Source organism: Hyaena hyaena, unplaced genomic scaffold (genome assembly GCF_003009895.1).
Source record: "Hyaena hyaena isolate Hyena2069 unplaced genomic scaffold, ASM300989v1 scaffold_478, whole genome shotgun sequence".
Classification (NCBI taxonomy): Eukaryota; Metazoa; Chordata; class Mammalia; order Carnivora; family Hyaenidae; genus Hyaena; species Hyaena hyaena.
The window spans coordinates 696,590-716,239 of record NW_024081110.1 but is presented as its reverse complement, the minus strand read 5'-3'; the positions used below and the strand labels follow the sequence as shown (position 1 = coordinate 716,239).

The 19,650-nt window shown below is 44.8% G+C and overlaps 1 protein-coding gene and 1 non-coding gene across 2 annotated transcripts in view; one reads left to right on the top strand and one right to left on the bottom strand.

Annotated features, from left to right (window-relative positions):
• GGACT (gamma-glutamylamine cyclotransferase) overlaps positions 1-19,650 on the top strand; it is a 54,089-nt gene that overhangs the window by 9,556 nt on the left and 24,883 nt on the right. Inside the window, exon 4 of the mRNA XM_039254285.1 lies at positions 15,729-15,881. The gene's annotated coding sequence lies outside the window, so the exon portion shown is untranslated. The remainder of the gene's footprint in view (positions 1-15,728; positions 15,882-19,650) is intronic.
• On the bottom strand, positions 13,553-13,637 carry TRNAR-UCG. The gene has a single exon. It is a non-coding gene; the product is annotated as a tRNA-Arg (tRNA).

Sequence of the window (19,650 nt, the reverse complement as noted above, 5' to 3'; positions counted from 1 at the left end):
CTCTTTTCCTAATTTCTTGAAATAGGCCTGGAGTGCAATGTACTTTCCTCTTAGGACTGCCTTTGCTGCATCCCATAGAGTTTGGATTGTTGTATTTTCATTTTCATTTGTTCCATATGTTTTTTAATTTCTTCTCTAATTGCCTGATTGGCCCATTCGTTCTTTAGTAGGTTGTTCTTTAACCTCCATGTTTTTGGAGATTTTCCAGACTTCTCCCTGTGATTGATTTCAAGTTTCATAGCATTGTGATCTGAAAGTGTGCATGGTATCATTTCAATTCTTTTATATTTATTGAGGGCTGCGTTATGTCCCAGTATGTGATCTATCTTGGAGAATGTGCTATGCGCACTTGAGAAGAAAGTGAATTCCATGGCCTCAGGATGTAGAGTTCTAAATATATCTATCAGATCCATCTGGTCCAATGTGTCATTCAAGTCCATTGTGTCTTTAGTGATTTTCTGACTAGTTGATCTACCCATTGCTGTAAGTGGAATATTAAAGTCCCCTGCTATTAGTACATTCTTATCCATAAGATTGTTTCTGTTTGTGATTATTTTATATATTTAGGTGCTCCCATATTTGGTGTGTAGACATTTATAATTGTTAGCTCTTCCTGATGGATAGACTCTAATTATTATATAATGCCCTTCTTCATCCCTTGTTACTGTCTTTACTTTAAAGTCCAGTTTGTCTGATATAAGTATGGCTACTCCAGCTTTCTTTTGACTTCCAGTAGCATGATAGATATTTCTCTATACCCTTACTTTCAATCTGAATGTGTCCTCCATTCTAAAGTGAGTCTCTTGTAGACAGCAAATAGATGTTTTTTTGTTGTTTTTTTTTAAATCTATTCTGCTACCCTATGTCTTTTGATTGGGGGCATTTAGTCCATTTACATTCAGTGTTACTATTGAAAAATATGGGTTTCGAGTCATCGTGTCCTTTGTGGGATTCATGCTTGTGGCGGTGTCTCTGGTATCTTGCTTTCCTTGCAACATTTCCCTCATAGAGTCCCCCTCAGGATTTCTTGTAGGGCTGGTTTAGTGGTGACAAATTCTTTCAATTTTTGTTTATTTGGAAAGACTTTTATTTCTCCTTCTATTCTGAATGACGGGCTTGCTGGATAGAGGATTCTTGGCTGCATATTTTTTCTGTTCATCACATTGAAGATTTCCTGCCATTCCTTTCTGGCCTGCGAAGTTTCAGTAGATAGGTCTGTCACCACTCTGATAGGTTTCCCTTTGTATGTTAGGGCCCTTTTATCCCTAGCTGCTTTCAGATTTCTCTTTGTCCCTATGTTTTGCCAGTTTCACTATGATATGTCGTGTAGAAGATCAATTCAAGTTACGTCTGAGGGGAGTTCTCTGTGCCTCTTGGATTTCAACTTGTTTCCTTCCCCAGATTGGGGAAGTTCTCAGCTATAATTTGTTCCAGGACTCCTTCAGCACCTTTCCCTCTCTCTTCCTCTTCTGGGATTCCTATGATATGGATATTGATCTGTTTGATTGTATCACCCAGCTTTCGAACTCTCCTTTCATATTTCTGGATCAGTTTATCTCTTTTTCTCAGCTTCCTCTTTTTCTATAATTGTGTCTTTTAAATCACTTATTCTCCTTTCTACTTCTTCAATCCGTGCACTGGACACCTCCATTTTATTTTGCATCTCATTTATATCATTTTTTAATTCATCACAACTATTTTTAAGCTCCATAGTCTTTGTAGCAATAGTTTCTCTGATGTCTTCCATGCCTTTTTCAAGCCTAGTGATTAATTTTATGATTATTGTTCTAAATTCTTTTTCAGTTATTTTGCTTTTATCTGTTTTGAGTAGTTCTTTAGCTGTCAATTCTTCCTGGAATTTCTTTGGAGGAGAGTTCTTCCATTTTGTCATTTTGGTTAGCTTTCTATCTCTTGTTAGTTTTAAAAGCGTGTTATACACTCTGCACCTGCCAATGCTGCTGTACCAAAGAAAGCTCTTGTCCAGGGTCTGTTCATTCAGAAAGTGTTCTTTGAATGGTGTCTCTTGGTCTCTCTTGTTGAGACCTTGGTTATTTTATTTTCCTACTCGTAGTGGTATTTGGGATTCTCTACCAGGTGTATTTTGGCTTGTTTCTTGAGGTATCCCTGGAAAAAAAACAGAAAACACACAGAGAACAAAGGCACACAAACACACAGACAAATCCAACAAACACGCAAACTCAAAGGGGAAAAGAAAAAGAAAAAAAGGAAGGGACACATACAAAAAAGAAAAAAAAGGAGAAAGGTGGGAAGACAAATAAGAAAAATAAAAATACATAAAAAAGAAAAAAGAAAAAACCCGATAGACAAAGGACAGTCTAAAGTATAGAACCAGAATTCCCAGTTACAAATAAAGAGCCGGTGTATGCCGTGCTGATGGAAGAGCATATACAAAGAGAGAAATGACAGGGCAGGGAGGAAGCGAAATTGGAAATGAAATGAGCAGGCAGAAAGACTAAGAGGCTTAATTCAGAGAGAGAAAGAGGGGAATACGGTTCGAGAGGAGGCAAAAGAAATGATGATAATGCTACCCAGAGAAACTGTATAGTCTGATTACTCCAGAGAGAGAGATAAAGAGGTAGCAGTGGAGGTGTAGAATTTACATCTGGAGAATGGATTAAATGTGCCTTTAAGCAAGCCAGTGACCAGAATTAATCAGGGCAGTGCATCCATGTTGGTTTTGCCCCGGCTCTGGTAAAAAAAAAAAAAAAAAAAAAAAAAAGGCAGCTCTCTAGCCGGGATGGGCGTGGTTTGGTCCAGTGCTCTCATGGGGGTCCTGCATTGGTGGTTGTGGGGAGAAAAGTGGCGGCGCCCCAGTCTCTTCTTGAACCAAGCGTTGCAACTCACTCTTTTGGGTGTGATCTCCCTGTGCCGGGGGCATAGCCAAGGTGGGCCGTGCTCTATATCCCAGGCCAGGCCTCGTTTCCAGATCTCAGTCCACATGCCCCATTGAAATTGCCCGAAATATAAACTCACGGGCGAGTCCCTCAGAGCAGTTTCGAGCCTCTCGCCTCCCCCCTGGGGGTCCAGCCGAGCCAGAAGCACAAAGGCGCGGCCGCCACGCGTCCCCTCCAGGTGGAGCTGGTGAGCAGGGAGCAGTTTCTCCCGGGGTCGCCTGGGACCAGTGCGTCCCGCCTAGGGTCAGCTAGATGGCAGGAAACCGGGTCTCTCTGTGTCCCAAGCAGAGTTTTTTCTCTTCTCCAGCAACAAGGACAGTGTCTTGAGCAGTTTCGGCTACTCTCTTTTTTTCCCCCCTAGACTCACTGCGACTCCCTGCAAAGGGGGACCCCCCCACCGTGTCTCCGGTCCCGGCCGATTTTATCTTCCCCAGTTCGCACTCACGCTGTACGATTTTCTCAGCGGACTCTGTCTCCTTTTCCTCCCAAACTTCTGGATTCTGGAAGGGTTCCTATGGCTTCAGGCCTTCTCCGTGTGAGAGATGGGGGCGAGTGAAATGTACAGAGCTCCCTACTTCTCCGCCATCTTGCCTCCCTCTGTCTTACGGTTCTTTAGGTCAGAAGTCAACACGGGTCTCAGTGAGGCTGTGTTCCCTCCTGGAGGCGCTGGGGAAGTATCCGTTTTCTCGCCTTTTCCCACTTCCAGAGGCCGCCCGCATTCCTTGGTTCATAGGCCCCCTCCCTCCATCTTGAGAGATGGCATTTTGTCCCTTTGACCCTTCCACCATGGTCACAGCTCTCTCTCTCTGCCCTCAGCCAGGAAGGCTTCACTGTTGAGGACTCATGTGGTTAGACTGGGCCCATGCGGATAATCCAGGGTAATTTCTGCATCTTAAGGCCCTTAACATTCATCACATCAGTGAAGTCACTTATGCCATGCAAGGTAACATGTTCACAGGCCCTGGGGACCTTTCGGAGGCCCTTATTGAGTCGCCTCACCTTGTGCTGCAGCAGGTGAGGCAGGGTCAGACATTTGGGACAGTCAGTTATTCCCAGGCGCCAGTAGTTCCCAGGGCACGGTGGCTCGGCTCTCCCATGCTGATGGGTGACGGCCTCTCCTTCAGCACTGGGGAGACAGGCTTCTGGGTGACGGGAGACAGCCTTGCATACGAGCTGTCCCCCATCTTTCAGAGCTCCGCCGAACAGCTGCCAGGACCCGGACTCGCCCTGGGCCCCACCCTTCCCACAGGTCACTCCTGCCCGACACCCTCTTGGGCCTTTTGCTGCAGCAGCTCTTTAACCTTTACTTTCTCTGCCGTTTTTGCCTGCGTAATTGTCTTTGCCTGCTAGCCTTAAACACTGTCAGACTATTTTAAACAAAATTCATGCTAGAATATTTGATATTTTCTCACATATTAACTCTGTTTAGATGAGAACCACACCGTCCCCTCTTTATTCTCCCATAGTGTCTTCCACATAATAGGCCACCAGTAAGACAGAAATTTCCAGTTGGTGGACAGTGTTTTTGGAACTCTGATATTTTGAGTTATGTCAGAGTAAATTAGAGTGACAAAGAATAAATCAGAGCTTCTCCTATTCTGATTCTCCTTGTGTTCATATCACTGCATCTGTTTTTAAACTTTTGAGTGTTGATTAGCTCTTCCTGCTGTCGTCACCTGCACTTAGGAGCATGGACAGATGAGTTCGTGAAAATTATTAATATTTTTACATCTCATGTTGATTTTACTAATTTATGAGCATTAAATGAGATTTGAAAAGCATTCTCTAAGCTATTACTCATGCCATTATTGAGCCCTTATTTGTGAGAAGAATCACAGTTGCTTGCTTTAAATTACTCTTTCTGCCTCAATTTGGTTTTCTGTAAAGTTAGGTACAGATTTTACAAGCCTAACAAAAACTGTAAGAAGAAATCACAGTTGCGTCTTGAACAACACGAGTTTGAACTGTGCAAGTCCACTTATATGCAGCTTTTTAAAAAAATAAATGCAATGCTATAAATATATTTTTCTTCCTCACAATTTTCTAAATATTTTCTTTAGTTTATTTTAAGAATACAGTTTATAACATGTATAGCATACAAAACGTGTGCTGATTGACACATGCTAACACTAAGGTTTCTGGACAACGTGGGGGAGTCAGAAGTTAAAATCCGATATTTCAAATACAGGCTGTTGGCACCCCCTTGCCAACCCCAGCGTTGTTCAAGTGTCAACTGTAGTGTATCTTATAAATGAAGAACAGTCAAATGGCATTTTGGAGAGTATTTACGAACACGAAGTCACTGTATTTTTTTTTCTGTCAGCATTTTATTAATGAACATTTCCAGCCACACTCAAACGTAGAACACAGTAAACCTTCGTGAACCAACACAGCATCGGAATCCGTGCTCCATCCTGGCTTTGCCTCACTCGTTCCATTAGCCCTTCGCCTTTTGTTTTCTTGAGTTTTTGTTTGTTTGCTTACTTCTGGAGACTTCTAAAGCCAATACTAGAAACCTCATGTGATTTTATCACTAAATATTTTAATATTTTATTTAAGTTCCGTTTTTACATAACCACAGTCCTACCTAACAATAAACAAAAAGCCCTTAATATCCTTCAACACTGTATTCAGATGAGATCAGGCACATTCAGGGAGATATCGCTGTAGGCACTAATACTGTATTCAAATACCCCTGTTTGCCTGAAAAGGTATGTTCGGTTGGCTTATTCAAACTAGGGTCAAAGCAGAGCCCACTCATCGTATTTGGTTTATACATCTCTTAAGTCTCTTAATAAATAATTGATGTTTGCCAGGCATTAGCTTAACTCCGAGCTCTCTTATTGTTACTTTCCCCTCTTATTTTTAACTCTGTTTTAAAGTAGTCACATACTCTCATACTTTCACTCATTATTATTAGAATTTATATAAAGTAAAATTGGCCTTTTTTGTTGTATAATTCTGTGAGTTTTAAGGTTGATTGATTCATGTAACCATCATCACAGTCCTTTTACATTACTGAGCAGTTCCATCACCAAAAAGAAGCCAGAAAACAAAACCAAAAACTACCAAGCCCTCCATTCTGCCCCATTGTAAGTCTAACCTTCACTCTTCTCCTAACTGCTGCAACCCTTGATCTGGTCTCCATCTTGATAAGTTTTGTCTTTTCTGGAATGTCACATAAATGAAATGAAATGGTTTGCAACCTTAGAGACTAACTTCTTTCACTCAGACGTCCTCGAGGTTCTTCCCTGTGTGTATTCTTTTTATTGCCGGGTAGTGTACTCCGTCTTCCGGACATACCCCAGTTTATGTATTTATTCACCGTTGAAGGATACTGGACTCTTTACAGTTTTGGGGTATTATGAGTAGAGCTGCTGTAAACGTTTGTATATAGGTTTTTATGTAATTGAAATTTTCCATCTTTTAGAGCAGATCCTCAGGAGCAAAATGGCTGGGTCATTTGGGAAGTGTGTGTTTAACTTTTTAAGAAACTGTTAAACTTTTCCAGAGTGGCTGCACCCTGACCATTTTGCATCTCAGCCACCGATGTATGAGAGTTCTAGTTGCTCCATATTTTTGTCAGCACTTGATATTATCAGTTTTTTTTTATTTGAGCCCTCCTAATAAGTGTGTTTTTTTAATTATCTGATTTCAGTTTCTTGAGTCTGATAGACTGTTATTTTTAATAATTGTTGAAAAAATTACTGAATTAAATTTATTTTATATGTCTGCTATAAAAATAATTATTTCTGGTTTTCTGGTGATATTCTGTATTTAAATATGGTAAATATTCTATATGGAAAATAAATTAAAACCAGAATGCTATTTTAGATAGGAGACTTGAAGTCTCACCAGTTGAATCATCATATTTGACAAAGAATTACAGAATAGTGTCTGAATACAGGGTGCGTTCTACAGTGATCCCTTCATTATATGCATCTTCTGTGTGTCTCATTCCTCTTTTACACATAGTAACCGAGAGCACCATCACTACTTTTGCCATCAATTTTATGCTAGATTAGATTGATCAGTGAATAGTAAGTTCCATGAGACAGCTGGATATGAATAAAGAGTAATTTCTTTGAATGCCTTCTAACTACAGTGAACACTGTTGTAGTTTAAAAATGGACTGTTCCTGGGGCGCCTGGGTTGTGCAGTCGGTTAAGCATCTTGACTCTTGATCTCAGCTCAGGTCATGATCTCACAGTTTGTGAGTCTGAGCTCCACATTGGGCTCTGCGCTGATGGTGCAGAGCCTGCTTGGGATTCTGTCTCTCCTTGTCTCTGCCCCTCCCCAGCTTGTGCGCATGCTCTCTCTCTCTCTCTCTCAAAATAAATAAACTTAAAATTGAAAAAAATAATAAATAAATAAAAATGGACTGCTCCTATGTGTCTGAGGCAGTAGTGAAAACTTGCATTTGAATACCTTTTTTTTTTTTTTTAATTTAAGCATGTTAAGCTCAAGGAAGAAAACCTCTTGAAAGTTTTGAAATAAAGATCGTAAGCCTCTTTTTGGATGACTTAGGGACCATAGTCATGCGTTGCTACTGCTTGAAAGTGTGCAGTTGCCTCCTAGATTAATTACCTAAATGTCACTACTAATGCTGCCCCTCACTCCTTGAATTAGATGAAACTCTGGGCGTCTCAGGGTGCGCAGGTCATGGTCATGAGATGGTTCTGTCAAGTCTCATCCATTAGCTGCCATGTCACATTTAAACAGTGGAAATTACTGTCATCTAGAATCGCCATTATACTTCTGAAAAGTTGCTGAAGGGTTAGGCCTGTTGACAGACCTTCCTTGGTAACACAGGGCATTAGAAAGAAACACTGAGCTGAAGAAGAAAGAAGATGGAGGACAAGTTGCCAGATGGGCTTGAGGTTGTTGTGGTATAAAACCTGAGAGGCCGGGTTTTAGGAAAAGGAATGTATGGAAATGGGATGAGTTTCTGTAGCTGAGTCATTTTTGGTTTAAAACTAACGTAGTATTTGACCCTTATATTAATTTGGATTAGAATAAATAAAAAATAATGAAGGATTAGTAAGCTTGTTACCTCCGTTGGCCGAAGTCTTTTTGTTTAAAAAAATTATTATAGATGTTCTTTGAACTTTATTCTTGTTGACATTATTAAAGTCCTATAAGTGTGCATGGATATGGGTGTGGAGGAAGGGAGAATAGGTAATGGGGTCTTAAACTGGGGTTTTAGACTATCAGACTAATACACCTGCTGCCCCCTGGTGGCAGCGTATTGAACAGCGAAGTTCAGAGGTGAGGAATTGTGGAGAGCTGAGCTGGTTGTATAAGTACAAGATGATTGTATGGGAATCGGGACATGGTTTCTCTTTCCAGCGCTGTTTATAATTACTATCCATATGACCTTAGGTAAGTCATTTAGTTTGATTACCTTTTATTTTTTAAGTTTCTTCCAGCTTTCACGTCTTAACGATTATCTGATGGTAATAGCACATATTATGTACTAAAAGATGTCAAGTTCCACTCTTCCCATTAGCAGCTGAATCCTAACAAATCCTAGATATTTATTTAAAGCACACTCTAGAGTAGCTCCTGAGGCATGATATGGATTCAGCTCGGGCAGCAAACTGCATAGGTCTATCTGTAGCACAGTCCATAATTAATCAGCGTGATGATCCTGCATTATTATGAAAGCTCACAAGTTACATCATTTAAAAAATAATTTTATTTTTTATTGTGATGAAAAAAATAACATAAACTTTACCATCTTAACTATTTTTAAGCATACAGTTCAGTAGTGTTAAGTACATTCAGGGTTGTACAACATATCTCCAAAACGGTTTCTTGTTGCAAAACTGAAACTGTGTACCCATTAGACAGCAGCCTCCACTTCTCCCCTGGCCCATAGCAGCCACCATGCTGTTCTCTGCCTTTATGAATTTGACTATTCTAGGTACCTCATGTAAGTGGAATCATACAGTATTTGTCTTTTGTGACTAGCTTCTTTCATTTAGCATAATGTCCCTAAGGCTTATCCAAGTTGTAGCATGTGACGGAATTTCTTTCCTTTTTAAGGCTGAATATTGTATGTAGATACATTTTACTTCTCCATTTATCTATTGATGGACACTGGGATTCCTTGCACTGTGAATAATGCTACAATGAACAAGGATATGCTGTATTTTTAGTACACAGTGTTCACTAATGCAGAGAGGGCTTATACGATTTTTTTCCGTGTATAAAAGGTTAAATTTCATTATAAAGAACACCATTCAATCATGCTGAATAACTAGGATATAGCTTTTGTGTGGTAAGTTAAAAAAGAATTAACATTTATTAAACATATAAGCTATATGCCAGGCACTTTTATATCTGTGATCCATTCTGTTGTTTAGTCCTTATAGTAATTCAATGATTTACCCTTCTCTCAGAAGGGGACTAATACTTATTAAAATCACTGTGTACCAGAATTTTTTGTATACATCACTACTATAATCCTCATACATTAACCCTTCAAATGGACATTAGTATCCCCATTTTTTTTCTCTGATGTAATTGAGGGTCAGAGAGATGAAACACCTTGAATAAGTTCACATAGCTAAAAGGTAGCAGGGTTTTACCTGACTATGAAGTGAAACACGTCTGTATTCCACATATACTATACTTTCTCCTGCTTCCAGAAATAACACTATACATCTATGATCTGAAAGATGTTGGAACAATATCAAGAAATTGCACTGCTATAATAACTTATAAATGGAAACACTTCTGCAGTGCCTTTCCATTAAATAACCGTCCTTGGGTTTTCTTTGCAGAGAAGCAGCATCGACTCAGATGAATACATCTGAACTGTATCAAGGCTTACCTCCTGGGGGATTTTGCAGAATAAGTCTCCCTAGGACTCCCAACAGAGTGGTTCTCATGTGCCAGTCCCCCCACTTCTGAGGTTATCTTCCATGTGTTATTTCCCCCGTTCTCCCTGTCCTCTGGCTCGGCAGACAGCTAGCACTGTTTTCACCACTCTGCTCCCCCCCCTTGAACGCTGTGCTGCTTAGGTTTGGAGTTTTGATCTGCTCCTTGCATAGTGTTTTTACACAGGTAAAGGGCTATAAAATGTCTCACAGGTGGTGGTTTTCTTGGAGGGTCAGTAAGCTCCTAGAAGGACCCACTGCAACATGGGATTTTTCGGTTAACAGAGAGGTAGTGACAGAGCATTCGAGCAGCCAGTTAGGCTTCTCTAAATAAGAGTCCCTGTGTGCTTAGGATGACTTCCCGTGAGAATTTACAAACCTCTTGAGAGGAGTGCTTCTGAGATTCATTCAGGGTCTGGTAATTCCTGAAAGCAGGAAGTTAGCCAGTAAGTAAAGAAAATGAGAGTGGCAGAAGTTGTGGTCACCACCAAATGTCCAGTGTCTCCTTCCTTAGTTCCTGATCTGCAGTTTTATTCTGAGCGACCATGTGCCTCAAGTTATGGTAAGGGACGGGAAGCAGAAATGTGTAAGACTTCTGGCAAATTTTGCAAAGGAACTTGAGTGAACGAAGTTGCTCGTGTTCCTCACCCTGCCCTTCATAGTTGCTACTCGCTCACATGAAGACATGGCCAGTGTACTGCCAGCCATCTTTTCTCCTGAGAGAACCTTGAGAATGGACGCCACCTGCCAGCAGTGACACCAGGGGGCCTGGTATGCTGGCTTACACAAATGGCCACAAATTCTTTCTACACTCTTGTGTGTGCACCCATGCAGGGCACCTTGCAGCTGCTCCCGTAAAGAAAAGAAGTCACTCTCTCCACCCCCAAACCAAGCACGGGGAGCCCCAGGCTGAGTGGGGTGAGTAGACTGTCCTGTTAGAGGGTCATCTTGATGTGGGATGTCAGAGCCTGAGCAGCAAGAGGAGGGTTTCTGTGCAGGGAGGATGGTTGTGACTGACATTGGAAATTAGTTACATATGGAAGGATTGATCATGTAATTAACCGTACCAAAGATCATAGGAGCCAGCTTGGCCACTGTTCAAGGGAGTTGTCAGTACAGAAATGTCAGGAACTAGGATGCACCGTGCGGTGGTGGATTGGGGCAGGTGTGTGGGTGTGAACTCATGGTTTTCAGTATGTATGGATATAAATATGTGTATTTATGTGTGTGTGTATATGGATATACATGTATATAATCTACTGAGCGAGCTTCTTGGGCAGATAACACTGCAAGAGCAATAAGCACACCTCATACCCACATCTTGGCTTCTAAATACCATTTCCCACTAACATGTGGAAACCAGGGCTCCTTGGAGACATGGCTAGTTCCAGGCCTGGGGCAGAAAAAGTCCAAGATGAATGAGGAACATCTTGTTCCAGAAAGCAAGGAAATGCATTCCGAGGACTCAGTGACCGAATCAGTTCTGCCCACGAGGGAGGATCACACAGGGCAGATGATGTTTGAAGTGACCTGGGAACCTTGAAGGATGGGTAGGATTTTGCCAGGCAGCATGTTGAGAAAGGGAGAAGTTACTTAGGGGCAGCGGCAGCCTGATGAGCAAATTACACCTGCCACAGAGCAGCATAAGGCACGGCCTAGATGTGGCTAGAGGCAAAGATGGAGCTGGACACTGATTGTCCTGTGTGAGCCACGTGCAGAAACGTAGCCTTGACTTGCTAGAGTTTGTTGTCTAGAGCTGTATAACCCGTTATTCCCAGCATCAGTGGCTGCAGACATCATGCATTATCCCCCATTTTCTGCAGCTGAGAGTCTGGGAGCTGCTTGGTTCGTGGTTCTGACTCAGGGTCTTCAGCAGGCTGCAGTCAGGGTGTGGGCCGGGGCTGTGGCCATCTTCCAGGAAGGGCATCTGAGCTCATGCACGTGACCGCCAGCAGGCCTTGGGGCCTTTCTGGCTGTCCGCAGAGACCTCAGCTCCTCTCCATGTGGATGTCTCCTTAGGGAGTCTCAGCGTGGCAGCTGGCTTCCCTGACAGCAAGGGGTCTGAGGGAGAGAGTGTACCAGAGAGCCTCCCACCCGGAAGGCACAGCCTACTTAAAACCTAATCTCAGAAGTAACATCCCATCATGTACTCTGTATTGTGTTCATTTGAAGCAAGTCACTAAAGTTAGCCTTTGCGTAGGGGGCATGAAGCACACAAGGGCACTGTCACTAAGGGGCAGGATCGATGGGGTTCCGGAGCCTAGGGCGGGGGGCGGGGAGGGATGCAGGCAAGCCTGGGGCAGTGAGACCATTTAGGAGGTGGCCATCCAAGTGGGGAAGAAGAGGCCTTGTCATCAATAGCCGGGAGCAGTTGGAGTGAGAGGAGAGAGGGCTTAGGGCACCCGGCGATGCCTCCCAAGTTACGGGTGTGCACCCGGCTGCAGCAGGCATCATCTTCAGAAGCCTGCGAGGAGACCTCTGCTGTTTGAAAAACCACCACTGCTTTCTTACTACTTGTTGTTAAACAGGTTGTTCATGGACTTCGGTGGGTGGAAACCAGATTCTGCAAAGAGGGCTTTGCAGGATCCCTTTGGCACCAGAAAACAAGTGAGAGCTGCTGGGCAGTTACCTCATTTTAAAGCACATGCTTGGGCTGTGGGAGCTCCGGCCTGTGATCCCTTCAGTTTTATCTCCCACGCGGTTCTCCGCCCAGGCTGTTATTTGGTAGTTAAATGACACATGAAGGTTGTTAGGTTTTGAGGGCAGGCTGAACTGTACCAGGCTCTACGGTTCGAGCAGATCCCTCTTGGAGGTCAACGCCGTGACCTTTACTGAGGACGTCTGAAGGATGGCTTCTCCTTCCTGACATCCCCCTCTGTTTGAAGTCTGACCTGAACACCAGTTACTTTAAAAAATAATATATCCACGGAGATTTTGGATTTTTTATTTCAGGCATGTCATCAGCAAGCCAATGATTACCTGTGCATTGGGGAAGTAGACATGGCTACAGAGTCATGTGACTGGGGAGGGGGAGGAGCACAGGCCATCACGTGTGAAGCACTCTATATCGAGAAAGTACTTCCTGTTCACTTCACTGCAGTCTTGTGCTAGCATCATTATGTTCACAGTTAAAAACAAGCATAGACACCGTCCTTTAACCCTGAGTCATTCCTGAGAATGCAGCTGTCTGGGGGAGTGGTTAAGTCGTGCTTCTGGAAGGTGTGAGCTGGGCCTCTGCTGAAGGGCTTGCTGCCACCACCCTGGGGCACGCCCTGCCCAGAGCCTGCAGAGCTGTACTGTGTTATGCTGCTGACACCAGGTGTTGAAAGTTAAAAATGTAATATATTCCACCTTTTTAAAACGGTTATTCTTGTTGCTTAATATTTGTACTTAAGGCTGACCTTGAATCGTGAGTAAAAACATGATGCTCTTAGAAAATTTGTATTCAGTAATATTGTTTGGGGAACAGTCTCACAGTTACATAAAATGATGGGGCAATTTAAAGGACTAATGTGTACTAAACTTGGGAAAGACCATCTTTTAGTTATCTTGAGATGTTTTCTATATCATCTTTACTTTTATGTATTTTGTTTTCCTTTTTGTGTAACTTGGACACTTGAACCATTTTAATTTTCTTTTTTTTATTTATTTTTGAGAGAGAGATAGAGACAGCATGAGCAGGGGAGGATCAGAGAGAGAGGGAGGCACAGAATCTGAAACAGGCTCCAGGCTCTGAGCCAGCTGTCAGCACAGAGCCCGATGTGGGGCTCGAACCCACGAACCGTGAGATCATGACCTGAGCCGAAGTCAGACGCTCAACCGACTGAGCCACCCAGGCGCCCCGAACCATTTTAATTTTTTTAAAGATGTAGGCTACAATACATGTGAAATCCTTAATATTTGGAAAATTTGCTTTTCTGGTTAATTGAACTTTCCATATAGCTGAAGGTTAAGCAAAAATCTTTTCTACAAAATCTTATGAATCAGTGTTTTTATAGTTTACAAAGCATAATGAAGCCTTTTTAACCAAAAAGTTAGCAATTCTACTGTAGCATTAGCATAAAACTGAAGGACCTTACAGTAGGCAAGATACGGAAACAACCTAAGTGTCTGTCAACAGATGAATAAAGTGTGTGTATAATATTCCATTACATAGGGAATTATAGGTATAACAATGGAATTTTATGTGTATGCTATCATTATGTGTATCATATTTGTATCATGTATATATTATCCAACCACAAACAAAAAAGAAGAAATCCTGCCGTTTGCAGCAACATGGATGAACCTGGGAGATGTTATGCTGAGTGAAGTAAGCCAGACCCAGGAGGGGAAATACACTGTCACTTATATGTGGGCTCTAAAAGTGTTAAACTCACAGAAGCAGAGAGTAGAAAGCGGCTGCCAGGGTCTGGGGGGAGAGGGGAATGGGAGCTGGTGGTCAGAGGGCACGAAGTTCCAGCTGTGATCCGAATACGCTCTAGGGAGCTAATGTGCAGCCTGGTGACTATCGTTATCATGTGCCGTATTCTTAGATTTTGCTAAGAAAAGAGATTGTGTTTTCACCACCGCACACACACACGGTAAGTCTGAGGTGACGGACGTGGTAATTAGCTTGGTCGTAGTAGTCATTTCATGATGTGTTCATGTATCAGACATCACGTTGTACACCCTAAGTATACACACTTTTGATCACTGGTTTCCTTGAAGATTAATCACTAGAATCACTAGAGAGCTTTCAGAAATGTTGTATTTTATTACGAATACAAACTCTCTGGGGAAGGGGCCCAGGAACGGATATGTTGAAACTTCCCCTGTGATTTGGGAGCTCAGCCAAGTCCGCTCTGCAGGCCCCCTGTCCGTCCTCTGAGGGCAGGCCCAGCCCTGGGCTCCTGGCAGCCCCACCTTCCTGCCTGGGGCCCAGGTCCCGCCCATCTCCGCTGGGAATGTGTCCCCTCCCCCCAGCTCCTGTCACTCTCACTATGACCTTTGCCCTCCCTTCAGGGTCAGGTCAGTGTCCAAGTCCCAAGCAGAATTCCTCTGTCCCTTTCTGTTCTTCACAACCCCCAGCACCAGCACTTTCACTTGGTCACTCAACACATCGTATCCCGATAGTGTGTTTTATGTATATCTTTTTAAAGATTTTTTTTTTTGATTTAAGAGTTTTTTTATTGAGGTGAAATTCACATAACATAAAATTCACTGTTTTTAAAGTGAAGAATTCAGAGACATTCAGCACTTCCGTAACAATGGAAGACCACCTCCATGTAGTTCCAGAGCACTCTCCTCAATCTGGAAACTCTCCGTGCGCCCAGCAGTCCCTTCCGCCCTCAGCCCCTGGCAGCCACCACCTCCCCTTTCCTTGTCTGTGCATTTACCCATCCTGGTGTTTCCTATCCTGGGACCAAACAGCATGTGACTGCGGGTCCGGCTTTATCACCTTGTATCGTAGATCACGTTGTCCTTTGAGTTGTGCGCCAGCAGTTTGCTGGGGCGGCTGTAACAACGTTCCACGGGCTGGGGGCTTAACCGGCAGAGAGCATGGGGGCTGCAAGCCCAGATCAGGCTTGGTCTCTCCTGAGGGCTGCCCCCCGGGCGGGCACACGGCCGCCTTCTCCCTGCGCCCTCACATGGCCTCTCCTCCGTGCTCCAGGGTCCCTGGCGTCTGTGTGTCCGGTTTTCCCCTTTTTATAAGGACACCAGTCACACTGGATTAGGCCTCACCCTGAAGACCTCATTTTAACTTACTGACTTGTTTAAAGACCTTGTCTCCAAACACAGGCATGTTCTCAGGTGCGGCTTAGGGTTTTACCATTTAATTTGGCCCTGGGCTTGGAGGGGCGGGGCATAGATTCAGCTCCGGCAGTAGATCTTGCTCCCTCTTTCCACTGTGAGAGGTCTCTGAGCGCATGCCCCGCCTTTCTTCTAGACTTTGAGCTTGAGGGCATAGCTCACGTCTGTGTCCTCACGGCGGTGTCAGCTAGCCCAGCTAGCCCTGGGTGGCCTTTGAGCGCCCCTGTCCAGACCCCAGTGCCGCAAGCAGCCACTTCTCGGCCGTGTCCTCTGCGTTCCCAGTCTGCAGTAAGTACCCAACACTGGTGTCTCCAGTGGACTCCGGATCCCTGCGGCCCCTGTTCAGAGGAGGCAGCATCAAACTATGTGTCTGCGTGGAAACTGTTGTCCTTTCTTTCTTTCTGATCAAAACAGACAAAAGAGATTGGCTAATTGAGAATTCCCAGGACCATGCAAATGTACTCATTCCTTTTCTCCGCACGTTATGGGGAACAAGTTAAAATGTAGCCTGTCCTTCAGGAACTTAGTAAGAGTGAAAATAACTGCAATGTGGGGCGGAATGTGATTGGTGCACTAAGATGTGATCTGAGAAGGCTTTGGGACAGAGGCAGAGTCTGGGCTGAGATTTTAGGGATGGGCTGGATTTGGGCGGGAAGGTGTAAATGTGGTCCCGGTAGCAGTAAAAGATTAGGATTTGGGGGGGAGCCGAGCTGGGGAGGGTTCCGGGAGCAGCAACAGCACAGGAGGCCGGGACCCAGGGTGTCTGGACCCCGGATCCCGTAAGGACGCAGCCTGCAGGCCCTGAGCTTGGCCACAGGAAGCTCGGTGCGGCTCAGGGGTGAAGGTGGGGGCTGGGGTTCCTGGGAGGAGATTGCCGATCCGACTGGAGCTGTCTGCAGGTGGACAAGGGCAGAGGCCCCAGAAGAGAGGGCGGCAGGGGGCTGCTTTGGGGGGACAGACTTGGGACCGATGCTGGTCAGGCAGAGAGTTGGGAGGAGATCTGCCTTGGAGAGGAAAGCAGGGCATCGCTGGGGCACGTCTGGGAAGCTGCAGGGCCTGCCTGGCCCCGTGGGGGCAGTGGGGGCTGAGGGCACTGAGCTCATCATGCGGAGGCAGGAGGGGAGGGTGGTCTCACACCCACACTGCCCACAGACTTAGACAGCAGGAGTCCCTTCCTCAAGGCTCCGGGCCCAAAGTCCATGATCCAGGCGCGGCCGGATCCTCCAAGGCATCTGTCCTTGGCTTGTGACTCATTAGTGATACGCAGTCAAGTTTGCTCTCATTTGCTGCTGGACTGGCTGTGCAGTGAGGAGATGGTTAAAAAGAGAATTTCCTGTTTATTTGACCCAAAAAAGCCAGATAATATATTAATGTGAAAGAAATCCTGTTTACGCCTTGATTTGTTTGCTGAGAATGTGTAGTAGTAAAAATGAAGTAACTGGGGAAAAAGAAGAAACCCTACTTCCCCCTGTGCCCTCACTTGCCTCCTCTGTGCCTGTATGCGTCGGTGTCCAATCTTTTCTTACGAGGACACCAGTAGTTGTTAGGTTAGGGCCCCCCTAACGACCTCATTTTAATTTAATCACCTCTTGGGGCGCCTGGGTGGCTCCGTCGCTTACGCATCTGACTTCGGTTCACGTAATGCTCTCACAGTTCCTGAGTTCCATGCTGAAGGCTCAGAGGCTGGAGCTCTTCAGATCCTGTGTCTCCCTCTTTGCCCCTCCCCCACTTGCTCACACACGTGCATGCTCGCTCTCTCTCAAAAATAAATAGACATTAAAAGTTTTTAAAATTTAATAACTTCTTTAAAGGGCCTGTCTCCAAATACAGTCACATCCTGAGGCCTAGAGGCTAGGACTTCAACATATGAATTGGGGGGGAGGGGGCATAGTTCAGGCTGTAATAGCACATATGATTTATCCAAGTAAGGTTATTATGTAAACTATGCAAGAGGAATAACCATTTCCTTTTGCTTTATTTTTCGATGTGTCATTGGGCCAGGGCGGGGAACAGGAGCACTTTTTTCCAGGCAGTTAAGAGCTTGAACTCCAGGGTCAGACCAGCTGGCTCCAGATCCCAGCTCTGCTCCTTATTAGCTGTTCGACTTTGTTCAAGTCAACAGTTTTTACTTACACCCTCTGTCTCCGTTTCTTCATAGGTAAAATGAAAATAAAGGTGCCTACTTCACAGGTTTCTGTGAGGATCAAATCAGTTTAGATATGTAAAGTGCTTAAAAGTATACCTGGATCTTCGTAAGTGCTGTGTTGAAGTGCTGGCCGTGATTATTCTTCGCACCAGGTTTGGAGAGGATGGAGACTATGCAAGGAAATGTTGCTTTTCTTGCAAAACCAAAGTGTATGTGTGAGACTGGAAATCAGGAGGTCACCCTCCCCTGAACTTAGCTGAATGGAACACCTAGAGTATTTGCTGTCAAGTGTGTGCAGCTGGAGTAGCACACAGGTGGTGGGCAAGGCTTGTCATTTTATGGGAGAATAAAATTTCACAGCGCCTCCGTGTGCACTCGGCAGAGCCAGTGAGGTGGGCACGATGCGAGTCCCTCCGTGTGAGGCTAAGTGACGTCCCCCAAGGGCTGCCCCGAAACCAGTCCTTTTGAGTCCCGCCATGTCACACAGCCTGGAAGAGGACCCCAGGCAGCAAGCCCGTTTCCAGTGTTTTCTCAGAGCAGGGAGACTATGGAGAGGGATCTTTTGAGCAGAATTAATATTTTTCTATTTGTTTCATTTAAGATAACGCTGCTGTAGTTTGAATGTTTGTGTGCCCCCCAGATTCAATGGTTGAAATCCAAACCTCCAATGTGAAGGCATTTGGATGTAGTGCCTTTAGGAGGTGATTAGGTCGTGAGGATGGAGCCCCTCTGGTGGGATTAGTGCCCTTACAAAGAGACCCCAGAGAACTCCCTTGGCCTTCAACAGACACCGAATCTGCCAGTGCCTTGATCTTGGACTTCTTAGCCTCCAGAACTGTGAGACTCAAGTGCGTGTTGTTTAGAAGTCGCTCAGTCCGTGGTATTTCTGTTACAGCGACCCAGACTGCCTCGCTGGTTGGGTGCACACATGCGTGATGCTCCGTGCTGGGTGTTTCCCTGTGTTTTCTGGGGGGATGCCCACCCAGCCTCCGTGAAGTGCCGCCGTGTGATTGGACAGAGGAGGCGACTGAGGCCCAGAGGTTTGGTCTTTTGCCAGTGTCACTGGCCAGGCTTGTCCGGTCCTGAAGCCAGTACCCCCACCGGGCAGCACCTCTGCCCGTCTCGGGTCTGGGGTGGAAGTGAGAAGAGCACCCCTGGGCGGCAGCATAGCTGAGTTCTAGGTAAGGAGATATTAATTGCACAGATTTGCTTTTGTTTTGAAGCTGGCAAAAGGGGACGCACTTGGAGAATGCTTGGCTTTTCAAAATCCCACTTTGAAATAGGCCTCATGTCTCAGAAGGGCCCTCACTGCGAACACAAGCTCTAACATGGGTCAGAAATGGGAGTCATGGAGCAAGAGGTGGGGCCTACCTCTCAGTAACAAACAGGAATAAGCGACTCTCCTGGGCAGTTGGTAACTAATACGGAAATTTTGCTTATACGGGAAAATGAGAACTAAGAGGAAATATAAAACAGAGTTCAGGGAGGTTTAGATAATTAATGGTGAGCTCAGAGGTTTAGATAATTAATGGCGAGCTCAAGGAGGTTTAGATAATTAGAGGCAAGTTAATAAGAAATGTAAGTTGAAATACTGAAACAGAGTTTAAATCTTCCAGGAGTTTGAATGTTTAGGAGACAGGTGAGTGCCGCCAAGAGCTTACCTATGGGTGCAGAGTCGAAAGGGAGAGAAGAGGTGTTTTGTGGGACTGCGTTGATGAGACGGTGCGTGAGTGTTGGGTGCTCTGGGTGTATGTGTGTGTGTGAAATGATCCCCCACAGTCACCAGCCTGAAGAAGGGGGGTTACAGCAGCGTGGGCCGTCAGAGACATTCTGGACAGCACAGATTTCCCCCACACATACATCAGTCATGTTGGGGCACGTGTCCCAGTTCCTTAGAGAAGCCCTGCATTGT